General features: G+C 43.6%; 1 protein-coding gene across 3 annotated transcripts in view; it reads right to left on the bottom strand.

Annotated features, from left to right (window-relative positions):
• Positions 1–15,530, bottom strand: part of MB21D2 (Mab-21 domain containing 2) — a 119,440-nt gene that overhangs the window by 48,397 nt on the left and 55,513 nt on the right. Inside the window, exon 1 of one of the 3 annotated variants that reach the window (XM_077990662.1) lies at positions 3,530–3,973. The gene's annotated coding sequence lies outside the window, so the exon portion shown is untranslated. 3 annotated transcript variants of the gene reach the window in all.

Genomic DNA, 15,530 nt, shown 5'->3' with positions numbered 1-15,530 from the left:
GACTAGTTCATATACATTACTTCAATGAATCTTCATAACAAAGTTTTGGTATTTTGTTTATTTTGTTTTTATATATAATTACCTGCTCCACTGTTCTTCCTTCTCTCCTGCCCCAAGGCCACAAACCACGCCCTTGGCCCAATGTGTTCACATGTACCTAAACAAATCCACCCCACAGGGTCACTGGCAACACAGTTCCAACTCCCAGCCCACTCACAGCATCACCTCTTATGGAACCTGGAGATTTGGGGTCTCAGAAACATCTTTCTAAAACCTACCAAGAATACCCTGAACAGGAAAGCCATGCTGTCTCATTCAGAATCAGAGGAACAGCCATCATCTGACCAAGCCACATTCTGAACATGCACTACTGAAAAGCACTCCCTAGAATAAACAAAGCCAAGGACCACTTTTATCATTCCTGCTCCTCATACCAGAAACTTTGAGTCTGTGGTTTTCTTGAGGCTTCTCATTTTCACTTTTCTCTTGTACCTGTTTCAAGATAGGAGGTGTAAGCACAAACACTGGCAGTTGCATGCATGGGCACCTTCATCCCTGCAAACATTTTGATTAAATGCCAATTAATTTAAAATCTCCCACGTGGTCGATTTGAGGGTTCCCTAGACTCCTTTACTTAGAGGTAGCAGTTAGAGCCCCATTGGGGGAAAACTCATCACCATATGGAAGCAGAGGCTCCGGAAATACCTTGGAAAGAGTCATTCCTGAGTCTTCATCGTCTCCAGGTCAAGGGAGCTGTAAGGAATCTAAGCCTTCATTAATCCCCCAGATACTCACACGATTATTTGTCAAACAAGATTCAGATGATTGGGGCTCAGAGACCCAACATTATTTTGCTGATTCAATGTTGAAAATGAATTCATAAACGTGTAAAGGCATAGTTTCTCCATTTAATTATCTAGAGATTAAGAAACACTAAATCTGTCAGACCTTATCATTTGGGACATGCTTGACAAATATCACCTTCTTCCCTCCCTGAAAACAACCAGAGACCGTGAAAAGAGAATGGGCTCTTCAATAGGTTGAAACTGGGTCCTTACCCTAGCTGTGCCACTAACTGGCAGTTAGGATCTTGCAAATGGTGTCTCCAAAAGGCGAATTTTCCTCACTGTAAAATAAGATCAACTCACATGAAACATTAGGATTAAATGAGACAGCCTGTGACACACAGCAGATACTTAACTTCCTTTGTTCTACAGTTATAACCATGAAACACCCCTCCCCATAGTGCTCCAAAATCAAAGTTCTTGCAGGAGAAACAGCAATTCCCAGTTCAACACAGCAGCAAATCAGTTGTCCAGACTCTATAAACTCAGTAACTCCTCAGCCTACCTGACAACTTACTTTATTAACTGGCTAAAACATCCTAAAGCTGTTTGCATAACACTCTTCCCTGGGGAACTAGAGGTGGAAATGATTATTTGGACATGATCTGAAAAACAAACAGTCGCATCCATTTTACATGGGGTAAAAATATCCCAGACAAGAAGGGCAGGTAAAAATCCATATAAATATGAAGGACCATCAAAAAAACATTCAAACAGAATTCAATGTGGGCTTAACTCTGATGAACTGTACATGCTCAAAAATAAAATATAACCAACCAAAATACACTAATGTCTATAGCTGTAACATTAACATTGGTGGCAGCTTGTTTACATTTTCGGCCAAGAAGTGTTCTTCCATCTGGTCACATACCCGGCATGACACACATATTTTAAAGTTATTTAAATATTTCATGTGTGAAAACAGAGAGGTTACTTCATGTAGGCAAATTTGGAAGAAGTCAAGTGCTAAATATGCTGCAAAGATCCTGCTTAACCCACGGAAACTGACATTTTTCTTTCAGCCTGCCAGTTAAATGCCTACTCTGCTTTTTAATTCATTCACCCACTTCTACAAACATTTGCACTGACATTTTGCCAAAGAGCTATCCCACAAATCTCTAATGGGGAGGGAAGAAAGGAGTACAACAAATACAACATAAGTTTTAAACTCTGGGGGCATCTTCAAAAAACTCTGGCCCAGGTAAGGCTCCAAATCAAGCCAGATAAAATAAGTACTTTTGATTCTTGTAATTTTTTATTTCTTGAGCTAATCTGTCTATTCTAATTGTGCTTAACATATCACAAATTCAGTTTCATTATGAGATTCTCAATGGGGCAACCCATTGAGAACTTTAAAGCACATGTCTACATACGGCACCCCTCTGCTCAGTCCTGAAATGGCTGGGATTCCACTATGAGGACAAACCAAGATCCTCTGGCTAGCCAGAGGAGTGACAAGCCGGCTTCCAGGCTTCCCACCACTCCTCGCTCCCATGCTCACACCTGCCTCCCAGCCTGTTACTTGAACCTTCCGAATTCTGCACTGTGAGACTCTTCCTCCAATGCTCCCGTGGCTAATTCGTTAACCATCTTCAAGTGCAAGTTTTTCATGTCTTTTTTTTTTTTTTTTTTTTTAAGATGGAGTCTCGCTCTGTTGCTCAGGCTGAAGTGCAGTGGCACGATCTCGGCTCACTGCAACCTCCGCTTCCCGGGTTCAAGCAATTCTCCTGCCTCAACTTCCTGAGTAGCTGGGATTACAGGCATCTGCCACCATGCCCAGCTAATTTTTGTATTTCTAGTAGAGACAGGGTTTCACCATGTTGGTCAGGCTGGTCTTGAACTCCTGACCTCGTGATCTACCTGCCTCGGCCTCCCAGAGTGCTGGGATTACTGGCGTGAGCCACCATACCCGGCTGTTACCATCTTACTTTATTTAATATTTCAACCACTTTACATCCCTTTCTACTTTGCTCTACTTCAACTTTTTTTCATAACACTTATTTTATTAAATAAAAAAAACATAATTTATGTCTATTGCTTATTATTCTGTTTGCCCTGCCAGAAGAGTATAAAGACAGCAAAAGTCCTTCTCTGTATTATATTGCTCACTCACATGTCCCAAGTGCCTAGAACAATTCCTGGCACAGAATATGCCTCATAAATGTCTGTTGAGTGAATAACTAAACTGTCAGAGACAGAAACATTATGTCATAGAAAATTTTTCTTTTTTTTTCTTTTGAGACAGAGTCTCACTCTCTCATCCAGGCTGGAGTGCAGTGGTGCGATCTCAGCTCACGGCAACCCGTGCCTGCTGGGTTCAAGCAATTCTCCTGCCTCAGCCTCCTGAGTAGCTGGGACTACTGGTGCGCGCCACCACGCCAGGCTAATTTTTTATATTTTTAGTAGAGAGGGGGTTTCATCATGTTGGTCAGGCTGGTCTCGAACTCCTGACCTCGTGATCTACCCGCCTCGGCCTCCCAAAGTGCCAGGATTACAGGCGTGAGCCACCGCACCTGGCCCATAGAACAATTTTCTAGGGTTCCACTAAGAAAAGACTAAGCTGGGAATTCTGATCTCCCAGGAGATAGACTCTACACTGAAGGAAAACACCTGGGTGATATCTCCTACTAGAATCTAGACAGCAAGCTCAAGCAGAGTAACAGAGAAGTGGACAGACTGTATACCTCTCAAGGCAGGCCACTGCAGGGTCTCTTCAATTTGAGGTTCAAGGCTCTCAAATCTAGTACCCACCTACCACATCTCTTATTCATTCCATCATTCATCGCATGTGTGGTGAGCTGGGCAGCGTGGTTAGACCTGCTTGTACTTCTCCACATTCCACAGAAAAGAGGTGCTTCCTATCAAGTCCCTGCGTGCACAGGCCAGGCCCCACCCAGATACACATACATGCTGAAAGCCTTTGGCCTCAGGCTCAGCCCTGCAGGCTGCTGAATCAGCCCTGAGCAATCCTGTCAGTGGACCGGAGCCCACCCCATCTCCCTGAGGCCCAGATCACTTGTGCTGCCCTAAGTCCACTGTGCACCATAATCTGAAGGGCAGTTTAGACAAAGGACTCGAAGTACAGCACACTGTAACAGCCACCCCACACCACAGGCCACCCCCAACTCTGAGCTACTGAACTCCATAGTCAGTTAAGACCTTTGTAACTCCCTCCCACGTTTATAATCATTTTTAAATACGTCTTCTATCCGGTGACTCATGCTGTGTGCCGGGAAGAGTATGGTTAAGAGCGCAGACTCTACAGTTAAACCAAGCTTGCTCTGCCACTTACTAGCTGTGTAACCTGTCTACGCCTTCTTCTGTTGCTGTGTAACCTATGTGTGCCTTCTTCTTTACCGGCAATATGGCAACAGTAACTCTGCCTAGGAAGTCGAGTAACTGTGAAGACAAATGAATTTAAAAGGTAAAGCTCATGGAACAATGAACATAGAACACCCTCAAGATATGACTCCTATAAACAAAATGTGGTATAGCCACACCATAGCATATAATTAAGCTATAAAAATAAATGAAGTATTGTTACACGGATAACCTTAAAAACATTATGCTAAGTCAAAAAAAAAGCCAGACACAAAAGGCCCCCTATGATACAATTCCATTTATATGAAATGTCTAGAATAGGCAAATCCATAGATTCAGAACAGAGATTTGTGTCTGCAAAGGGCTGCTGGGGAGGGGGGAGTAGAAAGGGACCACTAATGGGTATGGGGTTTCTTTTGGGGGCAATAAAAATATTCCAAAATTAGATAGTCATCAATATGAATTTTGTATATATACTAAACCACTACATTGCACACTTTTTTCTTTTGTCTTTGTCTTTTTTTTTTTTTTTTTTTTGAGATGGAGTCTCGCTCTGTTGCCCAGGCTGGAGTGCAGTGGCGTGATCTCGGCTCACTGAAACCTCTGCCTCCTGGATTCAAGCGATTCTCCTGTCTCAGCCTCCAGAGTAGATGGGATTAAAGGCATGCACCTCCACATTCCGCTAATTTTTGTATTTTTTAGTAAAGACAGGGTTTTGCCATGTTTGCCGGGCTGGTCTTGAACTCCTGATCTCAAGTGATCCCCCTGACTCGGCCTCCCAAAGTGCTAGGATTACAGGCGTAGGCCAGCGTGCCTGGCCAATTTTTAAAAGGTTCTTATTATTTATCTTCCTCCTCTTTGAGCTACTCCAAGACAGTGCCCAAGTCTTATTGCTGTATCCTCTAAAGTATCCAACACAAAGCAAGACATGCTGTCAAATAAACTAAGGAACCACGATAAACGTGGAGCCAAAATTTTCTAGGAAACATCAACAAAGACTGGAACAACTGGGCAGCTTCGAGGAATGACTGGCAAACTCGGGTGAAGTTTTATCCCCCAGGCATCTGGAGTCGTGCCAGTGTACACAGATTCACTGTGGCCAAGGGTCAAGGGCAGGTTCTGCCAACAGGGGAAACGATCAGAAAGCAGAACTGAGACAGATCAGTTCAGGGAGAGAAAATACGGAGCGAGACGCCTCCTTCATCCTTTCACCAGGATTCACACTCCAGAGACACTATTTAGGATGCACAGCACCCATTTCCAAAATGCAGACCTATATGTATGGTCACTCTTCGATCGATGTAATTGCTACAAAAGCGAAGACACTGGAAAGAAATGTTGTGAGGCGAAAGAACGCCACAGGAAGCAAACAGCCCTTACTTCAAAGCCGCAGGTTTTTGTTGGCTTTGCTTTTTGCTTGAACTGGCAGTCAGCAAAGAATTCTTCAATTTATTCTAGCACTCAGCTGAACCACCCTTGCAACCTGTTTCATATACAGGTTCTAGAGGTCACTTCGTAGCAGAACATTTTAAAGGAGGAAAAAACAGAAGAGGGAGAAATAAGCAATTGCCTCAAACAAGGAAAACAGTCTCTTTACTTCAGAGTGAAAAGAAAAAATAGATTCAGTTTCTTGCATCTTTTTGAATCCAAAAGCAATAAATACAGGAAATGTTAAACAATGAGAGCAAAATAAAAATCAATGTCCATTTGTTAGCATGGCTAACGTAATTTGGAGATGGACGACTGCCAGAAGCAGGTGAAGACCAGTTGTCTGGCAAGTTCTCCAATTTTGCCCTAGAATTTTCAGAACGAGTTCCCCACCACTGACCCCCACTTCCCGTCACTTTAACCAAGATGCCCGCCATCCTCTGTCTGTTACAGTCTCGCTGCATTTCCAAATTACTCCAGGTTTTCCTGTTCCTACCTTCATGACTGCCTGGAAATCCAGATTCTTAAAAGTGCTTTTTAAAATATTCCATCATCTTTCATTTCTGTTAACTACTTTTCTTTCTCCCTATCGCTGCCCTAAATCCAGTTTTCAGTTCTCTCTCTCTCTCTGAGACCATTTTCATGGCCTTTGACCTGGTTTGTATTTAGTATATTGACTCTCTGATCCCTCTTCCATATAGTCCCAGCATTATAAATGGACAAATGAATGAAAGCAGTCTAGACTCCTTAACCTGGCCTTTGAGACCAACCACACTCACCAACCACACTGCCCCTCTAGGGTCTCCTCCCACTTCAGGACCCCTCACTCCACATCTCCACACCAACCAACAGTCATTCCATCCCACGCTGACCCTGTAAGAATTTAACACTCCTTTCTCTTTAGGAGGCACTTCTGTGACAAATGCTTTTTCACACTAAGGTAGCATTTAACATAAGGTAACTTTTATCATCGGACACCTGCGGAGTTTCAGCTCACCACTCACTGCAGATTTAACCATGTCTTATCTATAATGCCTTATTGTGCCCCTAAGTACCCATCATGGGACAAAATAGGGATTACAACAATAGCGGTGGTGTTCCCACCTGAGTGTCACTCAACGAATGCACACTGAATATGTAAATGAATCAATGAACCAAACAGAAAAATAGCTGAAAATATTTATGTTGCACTATGCTAGATGTTCCACATACATCTCTGGTGTTTTTGTTTTGTTTTTTTTAATTCTCAAAAGACTTACAGGTACAGGTGCATCTTGTTTGATGGTGCTTTGCTTGATTGTGCTTCTCAGATAGTTGTGATTTTTACAAATGGAAGGTCTGTGGCAATCCTGCATCAAGCCAGTGAGCATCATTTTTCCAAAAGGAGGGTTCACGTGCGTCTCTGTGTCACATTATGGTCATTCTCTTAATCTTTCAAATGTTTTCATTGTTATTATACGTCATGGTGATCTGTGATCTCTGATGTTACTATTGTAATTGTCTTGGAGCACCAGGAATCACATCCATAGTGTGTTCTGACCGCTCCACAACCAGCTGTTACCCCAGCTCTCTTCCTCCCCGTGGGCTTCCCTATTCCTCGAGACATAACAACTTTGAAGTTAGGCCAGTGAATAATCCTACAGTAGCCTCTAAGTGTTCAAGTGAATGGAAGAGTCACATGTCCTTCACCCTAAGTTGAAAGACAGAAATGGTTAAGCTTAGTGAGGAGAGCATGTCAAAAGCTGAGATGGGCTGAAAGGCCTCTTGTGCCTAACAGCCAAGTTGTGGATTCAAAGGAAAAGTTATTGAAGGAAATTAAAAGTGCTACTGCAGTGAACACATGAATGATAGCAAAGTTAAACAGCATTGTTGTTGATATTGGGAAAGATTTACTGGTCTAGATAGAATACCAAAAGCCAATGTCCTATCCAGAGCAAGGCTCCGACTCTCTTCAATTCTCTGAGAGCTGAGAGAGGTGATGAAGCTGCAGAAGAAAAGTTTGAAGCTAGCAGAAGCTGGCCCATGAGATTTAAGAAAATAAGTCATCTCTGTAACATAAAAGTACAAAGTGAAGCCACCAGTGCTGCCGTGGAAGCTGCAGCAAGTTATCCAGAGGCTCCAGCTAAAATAACGAATGAAGGTGGCTATAGTAAACAACAGCGTTTCGATGGAGATGAAACGGTCTTCTATTCAGAGAAGATGTCAATGCAACTTTCATAGTTTGAGAGAAGTTAATGCCTGGCTTCAAAACTTCAAAGGGCAGGCTGCCTCTCTTGTCAGGAGCTAATGCAGCTGGTGACTTGAAATGGAAGCCTATGTCCATTTACCATTCCGAAAATCCTAAGGTCTTTAAGAATTACGCTAAATCTACTCTGCCTGTGCTCTACAAATGGCAATGCAAAGGCCAGATGACAACACATCCGTTTACGGCATGGCTTACTGAATATTTTAAGCCCACAGTTGAGACCCACTGCTCAGAAAAAAAGATTCTTTTCAAAATAGTTCTGCTCACTGACAATGCACTTGGTCACTCAAGAACTCTGAAGGACATGTACAATACAATTAATGTTGTTTTCACGTCTGCTGATACAACATCCATTCTGCAACTCATGTACCAATGAGTAGTTTTGAAGTAAATGTGAAGGCTCAGATACTTATCAGCATTTCTTAGCAATGAAGTTTGTTTGTTTGTTTGTTTTTCCAAGATGGAGTCTTGCTCTGTTGCCCAGAGCTGGAATGCAGTGGCATGATCTTGACTCACTGCATCCTCCGCCTCCCAGGTTCAAGCAATTCTCCTGCCTCAGCCACGCGAGTAGCTGGGATTACAGGCGCCCGCCACCACGCCCGGCTAATTTTTGTATTTTTAGTAGAGATGGGGTTTCACCACGTTGGCCAGGCTGGTCTCAAACTCCTGCCATCGTGATCTGCCCTCCTCGGGCTCCCAAAGTGCTGGGATTACAGGTGTGAGCCACCGTGCCCAGTCAATAAAGTATTTTTAAATTAAAATATGTACATTTTTAGACAAAATGTTATTGTACACTTAATACAGTATAGGGTAATGGGTAATAAAAAATTTGTGCAATTCACTTTATTGCAATATTCACTTTCTAGGGATGGTGTGGAAATGAACCCACAATATCTTTGAGGTATGCCTCTATGCAGTATCATCTCCATTTTACAAATAAGGAAACTGAAGTTCCAGTTTCTAAAATCAGAGTGAAAACATGGAAGTGCCAGGATTCAGTACTAGGTCCGTGTACTCTAGAACCCATTCTCTTGATGACTAACCTCCTCTCCACTTTCCCCCTCCTTTTCTACCTCTCCATTTACAGGATAGATAATGAAGCTTCAAAGAAGCTATAAAGCAAGACAGACTGGGCATGGTGGCTCCTGCCTGTAATCCCAGCACTTTGGGAGGCCAAGGTGGGAGATTACCTGAGGTCAGGAGTTCAAGACCAGCCTGGCCAACATGGCGAAACCCCGTCTCTACTAAAAATACAAAAATTAGCCAAGTGGTAATCCCAGCTATTCAGGAGCTGAAGCAGGAGAATCACTTGAACCCAGGAGGCAAAGGCTGCAGTGAGCTGAGATTGTACCACCGCACTTCAACCTAGGTAATGAAGCAAGACTGTCTCAAAAAATAAATAATTAATTAATAAGAAAATAATAGTAATAAAGCAAGACAAAGGCAGAATCAGAGACCTACATGCTGTCATGTTTCCAAAGTTCAGAATAAAATCAACCAGGAGGAGACTCTGACTGCATTCAGAGGGGATGCTCTGGTCTTATTAGAGGTCCGTTTGAGGCAGTAAGATACAGTCCTTTGTACACAGACTCTAACACTAGACCTGGAGACTCTACACTTAGGTTTAAAATCCAGCTGCAATTCTTTTAACTATGTCACTTCACTACTCTAAATTTCAGTTTTCCCATGAGTTAAATGAGAATCACAATGCCTATCCTACCAGACTGCTATAAGGTGAAATAAGGAAACGGGGGAAATTAGGCAATAAGCACCATGAGGATGAGACCCAGTTAATCTTTTTCATGGCTCTACCTCAGCACCTGGCATTGCCCTTGCATGTTTTCTGAAATCTGAATTACAGGGGTTGTTTGTTTTTGGTTTTTCTCTCTTAAGACAGTCTTGCTCTGTCACCCAGGCTGGAGTGCAGTGGTGCAGTCTCAGCTCACTGCAACCTCTGCCTCCCGGGTTCAAGCGATCCTCCTACCTCAGCCTCCCGAGTAGCTGGACTCCAGGTGCGCTCCATCAGCCCCAGCTAATTTTTGTATTTTTTGTAGAGGTGAAGTTTCATCATGTTACCAAGGCTGTTCTTGAACTTGTAGACTTAAGCAATTTGCACATCTGGCCCTCCCAAAGTGTTGGGATTACAGGTGTGAGCCACTGTGCCAGGCCAAATTACAGCCATTTTAAGTTTTTCTCTTATCTACTTATTATCTTCTGTCTGTTTGAGATCTAAGCATAGTAACTGATTTAAAAAGAAAAATAATAACAATGATGATGACATTATTATTACCCTAAAACATAAGCAAAGGAAAAAATGATCACATACTACAGTCAGCAAACAAGAAAAAAAAAGGACTTGTACTTCATTATAGCTGCTATGACTGCATACTTTTCACAATAAAAGAGACTGAAAGGTAGAAAAAAGAAAGGCAAGCAGAAATATGAATAAATAGATTAAGAAACCCAGCTGATATTCTAACTGTCTAATCAAAAACAACAGGCCCTGCAAAATAAATTGAAAGATCTGCTCAGAGAGAAGCAATTGAAAGCTCAAATTGAACAGTCTCGGCAATTTGTGGGAGAAGAGAGATTCTGAAATGGGATAATGTAAGAACAAAGAACAAAGCATTTTTATCCGGCTCCCAAACAATTAAATGAACCTGCCAATTCCATGTGGAAGATGAGCTTTAAAGAACTGCAGTCATGTCAAAGGAACATTCAAAGCCAGCCAGAATTCATTAGATGCCAGAGGAGAAACGGCTACAGATTTCTAAACAGGCATCTCCAACCCAAGCCAGCAGGAGCCCAGGGCAGCCTAGAGCTGCTGGAGACTCAAAGAGAAACCACTCTTCTATCGCTTTCAGAGTGCGCATCTTGCCCAACCTCTGGACCCGGTTCCTCCCACAGGCACGACTAGTCCACATGTGTGAAATTACAGCAATTAGGCTAAAGAGGAAAAAACCCTGGTTGTGGGTGAGGAAGGCATATGATCAATCCTGACTGTCTTCCACGTAGACAGGGAGGAAGATTCTTTAAGATTCCTCCTTCTGAGACCATCTCATCTGTGACGTGGGACAAAGGTGGAAACACGCTGCACGAGGAATTCAGTTCATGAGTCAATGGACCTGGCAAAATCACATACAATAAAAGTGGCCTTAGGCCGGGCGTGGTAGCTCATACCTGTAATCCCAGCACTTTGGGAGGCTGAGGTGGGTGAATCACCTGAGATCAGGAGTTTGAGACCAGCCTGGTCAACATGGAGAAACCCTGTGTCTACTAAAATTATAAAAATTAGCCAGGCGTGGTGGTGCACGCCTGTAATCCCAGCTACCAGAGAGGCTGAGGCAGGAGAATCGCTTGAACCCAGGAGATGGAGGTTGCGGTGAGCCGAGATCGCACCATCGCACTCCAGCCTGGGCAACAAGAGCGAAACTCTGCCTCAAAAAACAAAACAAAACAAAACAAATAAAAAAAAGTAGTGGCAGAAATCTGTAAATTCACTGAAAAGGCAAGGTTGACATGTTTTAATGCATATATCATAAGAGACACATGGGACCTGAGGCCAAAAAAGAGAACAGACTTATGTCTCCCACCAGCCGCCTCCCTGCCCCTCAGGACACTGCCTCATGGCTGGGGCTCCCAACCCTATGTCGCCAGCGCCATTTCCACTGCTCTCACTCCCTCAATGTTTTCCAAGTCACATTCCTGGAATTTAAAGGACATGAAATACAACGTCATATTATAATTCCTATCGGAATCCTAGAGATGTCTGAAGATCAATACATCAAAACAAATGTGATTGCACCATGCAAACAACAAAGTATTTTACTAATAATGTTATTTCTTTGACAAGTTGTGAACTTCTGCAGATCAGGATTCACATTTCCCCCTCGGCATTTCTAGTATTTAATATTGAGTGCCTCTCATACTTTCTAGGAACTCAAAAAATGGACAGATAGACAGATGGAGCTACGAATCAACCAGCCCTGAACGCGCAGTCTATTGCAGGTTATAAAGGACACAAGGTATGTCCCCAGGCCTGTCATTTAACCGCTCACAATCTACTTGGAGAGGATATCCTCCCAGGAAGATGACAGTGTCCAAGACAATATACCTCTATTTACAAGTATACAGGTATTGCAATAAAGGCTCTATTTACAGCGTACAAACCATGGAACAATCTGTGAGCTGGAATCATCCACAAAGGATTCCTGCACACCGTGAGAATTTTATCATACAAAATGGAAAAACTGGTGCCAGGAAAGCTCTTAGGAACCAGTTAGACAACTTCTTGATTTTAAGGTTGAGAAAACTAAGTCTTTGGTAGGGGTTCACGTGTGCTGGGCTCACAGAGCAACTCCCACAGCAAAGCCATGCTGGCCGACTCCAACATCATCATCACAAAGCCCGCAGACCCAGAGGAATCCCAACCCATCCCTGAGCAGTACTGCACAACACAGAGCAAATCGTGTTTCATCTCAATGAGCAGAGCAGCAAAACAAGCCTGTCTCTACTAAGAAATACAAAAAACTAGCCGGGCGAGGTGGCGGGTGCCTGTAGTCTCAGCTACTCGGGAGGCTGAGGCCGGAGAATGGCGTGAACCCGGGAGGCGGAGCTTGCAGTGAGCTGAGATCCGGCCACTGCACTCCAGCCTGGGCAACAGAGCGAGACTCCGTCTCAAAAAAAAAACAAAAAAAAAAAACAAGAAATATTCACTCCCAAATCATGTATTAAGCACCATGAGGAAAAATGCTAGACGGCAGTGGAAGAGTGGACACACAGAGATACATGCATACTCTCGTATCTTTCACTGTCTCTCAATCTCTCCCTCCTGTCAAACCACCCCCACCCCCGACATGGTTGCTGCCCACAATAGATCTGAGACAGTGCCGGATGAGGAGCGGGGGAAGAAGACAGCACTTTTGCCGTCAGATCCTAACTCAAATTTCACCTTCCCAGCAAGACCTCCCTCTTGGAACACTCTATTTAAAGTTGTAACGCCATCCCTGCCCTAGCAGCTAACATCCCACACATACTTTTTTTTTCCTCTCTGCCCTGAGTAAAGCAACGGCTCTGGGCAATGATCTGTGTGTTTCCTTCAGCACTTCATCCACAGCACCAAGCAAAGAGCCTCAGACATATTAGGTACTCAATAAAATGTCTTCTGAAAAGGATGAATCAACGAATGAATAAAAACAGAAACCAGAGGCGGCTTTGTGAAGAAGACACCACTTGAAATCCCCTTTAAATGGATGGTGTTCAGAAAAAGGAGCCATTGACAAGAACTGGGACCACAGTTAAACATCCCAGGTGAAAGAAACAGTAGGGAAAAGTATTCAGACGGGGAAGTGTGGGGCTGGAATAACACCAGTGAGGGGCTCCTTTGTCTGAAACGTAAGATGCATAAATGACACTAAAGCAGAAAGGATGCAGAATGAAGCCCAAAATGTGGAAAGCGTATAAGCAAGGGTGGAGGGCCACCGCTCACTCTCAGGAGACCACCTTCGTGTCCCCACAATTACACAGGCCCTGTTAGAAAGCAGTTCAGCGAGGTGGGAAGTGGGGGGAGGTGGAGGATGATTCCTGAAAGCCAACGAACGCAGGACAGGCCTCCAAACTGGTGCCCACACGGCCAAGCAGTTTTCTGAGCCAAAAGCCTACCTCCTCTTCACTCTTGGCGATGTGCTGACCCACCAGAGAGGCCAACAGGGTCTCCCCAGCACAGCAGAGCCGTGCTGTTCTACCTCCAGTTCAGATTCATGCCACAAACTGCCGGGCAGAAACTGACCCTGATGTAGAAGGCTCTTTTTAAAATGTGGGGGTTATTTTATTTATTTATGTATGTATTTATTTTAACGGTGCAAAGACTGATCTGGGAAACAAGTATATTTCAAAAGGAGAAAAGTCATTAACATGCATAAAAAATAAAGGCAGTAGAATATTGATGGTGGCAATTTAAGAAAGCTGGCACAATGCACCTCGCCAATTCACAGAAATTGAGAGAAAATATAGTCCACATTGCAAATTAAATGGAGACAGTGTGGCTTTAGGATGCAAGCAATTGCTGAATATGCAGAGACGATCTGCACATGGTGCCAGCCCGCCCGGGGAGCCAGCTCTGCCAGCAGAGGTGGGAGACTTTATCAAGTCTTGAGAAAACGTTAAGGACTGGGGCAACTTCCCCTCCTTATGTCCCTGTCTCAGAAGGCAACAATGTCTCCCCGCTAATCCAGACACATCTGAAATAAATCCATAGACACCACAGAGGAACCCAACCAGGATTTTAGTGAGAAAGGTTTTAAATACCAATTCTATGGATTTATCTTCCTTTACTCTGTAAACAAAAGCAGAATGAGAAAATAAATAACATAAGCTGATGATTTCTAAAGTGTTAGAGTAGTTTTAAAAAAAAGAGCATTAAACTAGAAACGAAAAGGCTGAACATCGTTGCTGGTTTAGGTGGACACACAAGTGGCCTCAGGCAAATCCCTGGACTTCTCCGGCTCTTAGATTCCCTTGGTGACTGCATCTTGGCTAAAATTAAATGGGAATTATTCTAACAACCCTACGAGTTGATACTATTATTAACCCAATTTTACAAAGTACTTTCTCCAAAGTCACAAACAAGAGATGGAGCCAGGTATGCAAATCCGATTTCTGGGGCTCGGTTCTCAATCCTTCAAGTTACCATTTCCAAGTCCCCTGTGGTTCTAGTTCTGACCATCTATGTATTCATTCAAATAAAAAGGGCTAGAATTGCCAGCATCTATGTGCATCTAATTAGTACCCAAGTGTCAGAGGAGACCCTGCTAAATGGTAGGAGAGAGCTGCATCCTCCTCAGTTGCCTAGAATAACAGTACAAAATCCTAAAGCCTTTTCCATAGCTATCCCCAAATTTAAGGTGTTTGGGAATGAAGCAGCAGCACAGTGACCTTTAACACAGACCCATTTTGGGCCGGGCATGGTGGCTCACTCCTGTAATCCCGGTACTTTGGGAGGCCGAGGCAGGCGAATCACCTGAGGTCAGGAGTTCGAGCTAGCCTTACCAACACGGAGAAACCCTGTCTCTACTAAAACTACAAAACTAGCCCAGTGTGGTGGCGCATGCCTGTAATCCCAGCTACTTGGGAGACTGAGGCAGGAGAATCACTTGAACCCGGGAGGTGGAGGTTGCTGTCAGCCAAGATTGCGCCATTGCACTCCAGCTTGGGCAACAAGAGCAAAACTCCGTCTCAAAAACAAAAACAAAAACATAGACCCATGTCTATCATGAACCATGTCTCTACTCTCCCCCCACCACAATCCATTACCATGCAAGGTGCAATGAAACATTATGATAAAAGTGTTTCAACAAACTGAGGCAACAGGCCAAGTACAGCAAAGTCAAATACAATCATACAAGAGCCAAGCCCTGGTCTTGGGGCCAAAATGCTCAACGGTACAACGCTCAAGGAACATGGTTCAGCAACATTACATGAAACGAACGGTAAATTCAAATGTTTCAAGAGTGCGCTTTGGCGGCCAAGACTGTGTGAATGAAGCTGCATGAACAGAAGTAGACTGCCTGGATGGAAATGTACCTGCTTTCATCTGTGCTGCTCTTACCACACCTGTTTCAACCAACATCCTGGAAGTTCTGCCAATATGGAGGAAGTGAGGTAAGGAAACGACAGACTGGATGACGATTTGA

This window comes from Macaca mulatta, chromosome 2 (genome assembly GCF_049350105.2).
Source record: "Macaca mulatta isolate MMU2019108-1 chromosome 2, T2T-MMU8v2.0, whole genome shotgun sequence".
Classification (NCBI taxonomy): Eukaryota; Metazoa; Chordata; class Mammalia; order Primates; family Cercopithecidae; genus Macaca; species Macaca mulatta.
Note: the sequence above shows the minus strand (reverse complement) of the source record. Positions and strands in the feature narration are given on the sequence as shown.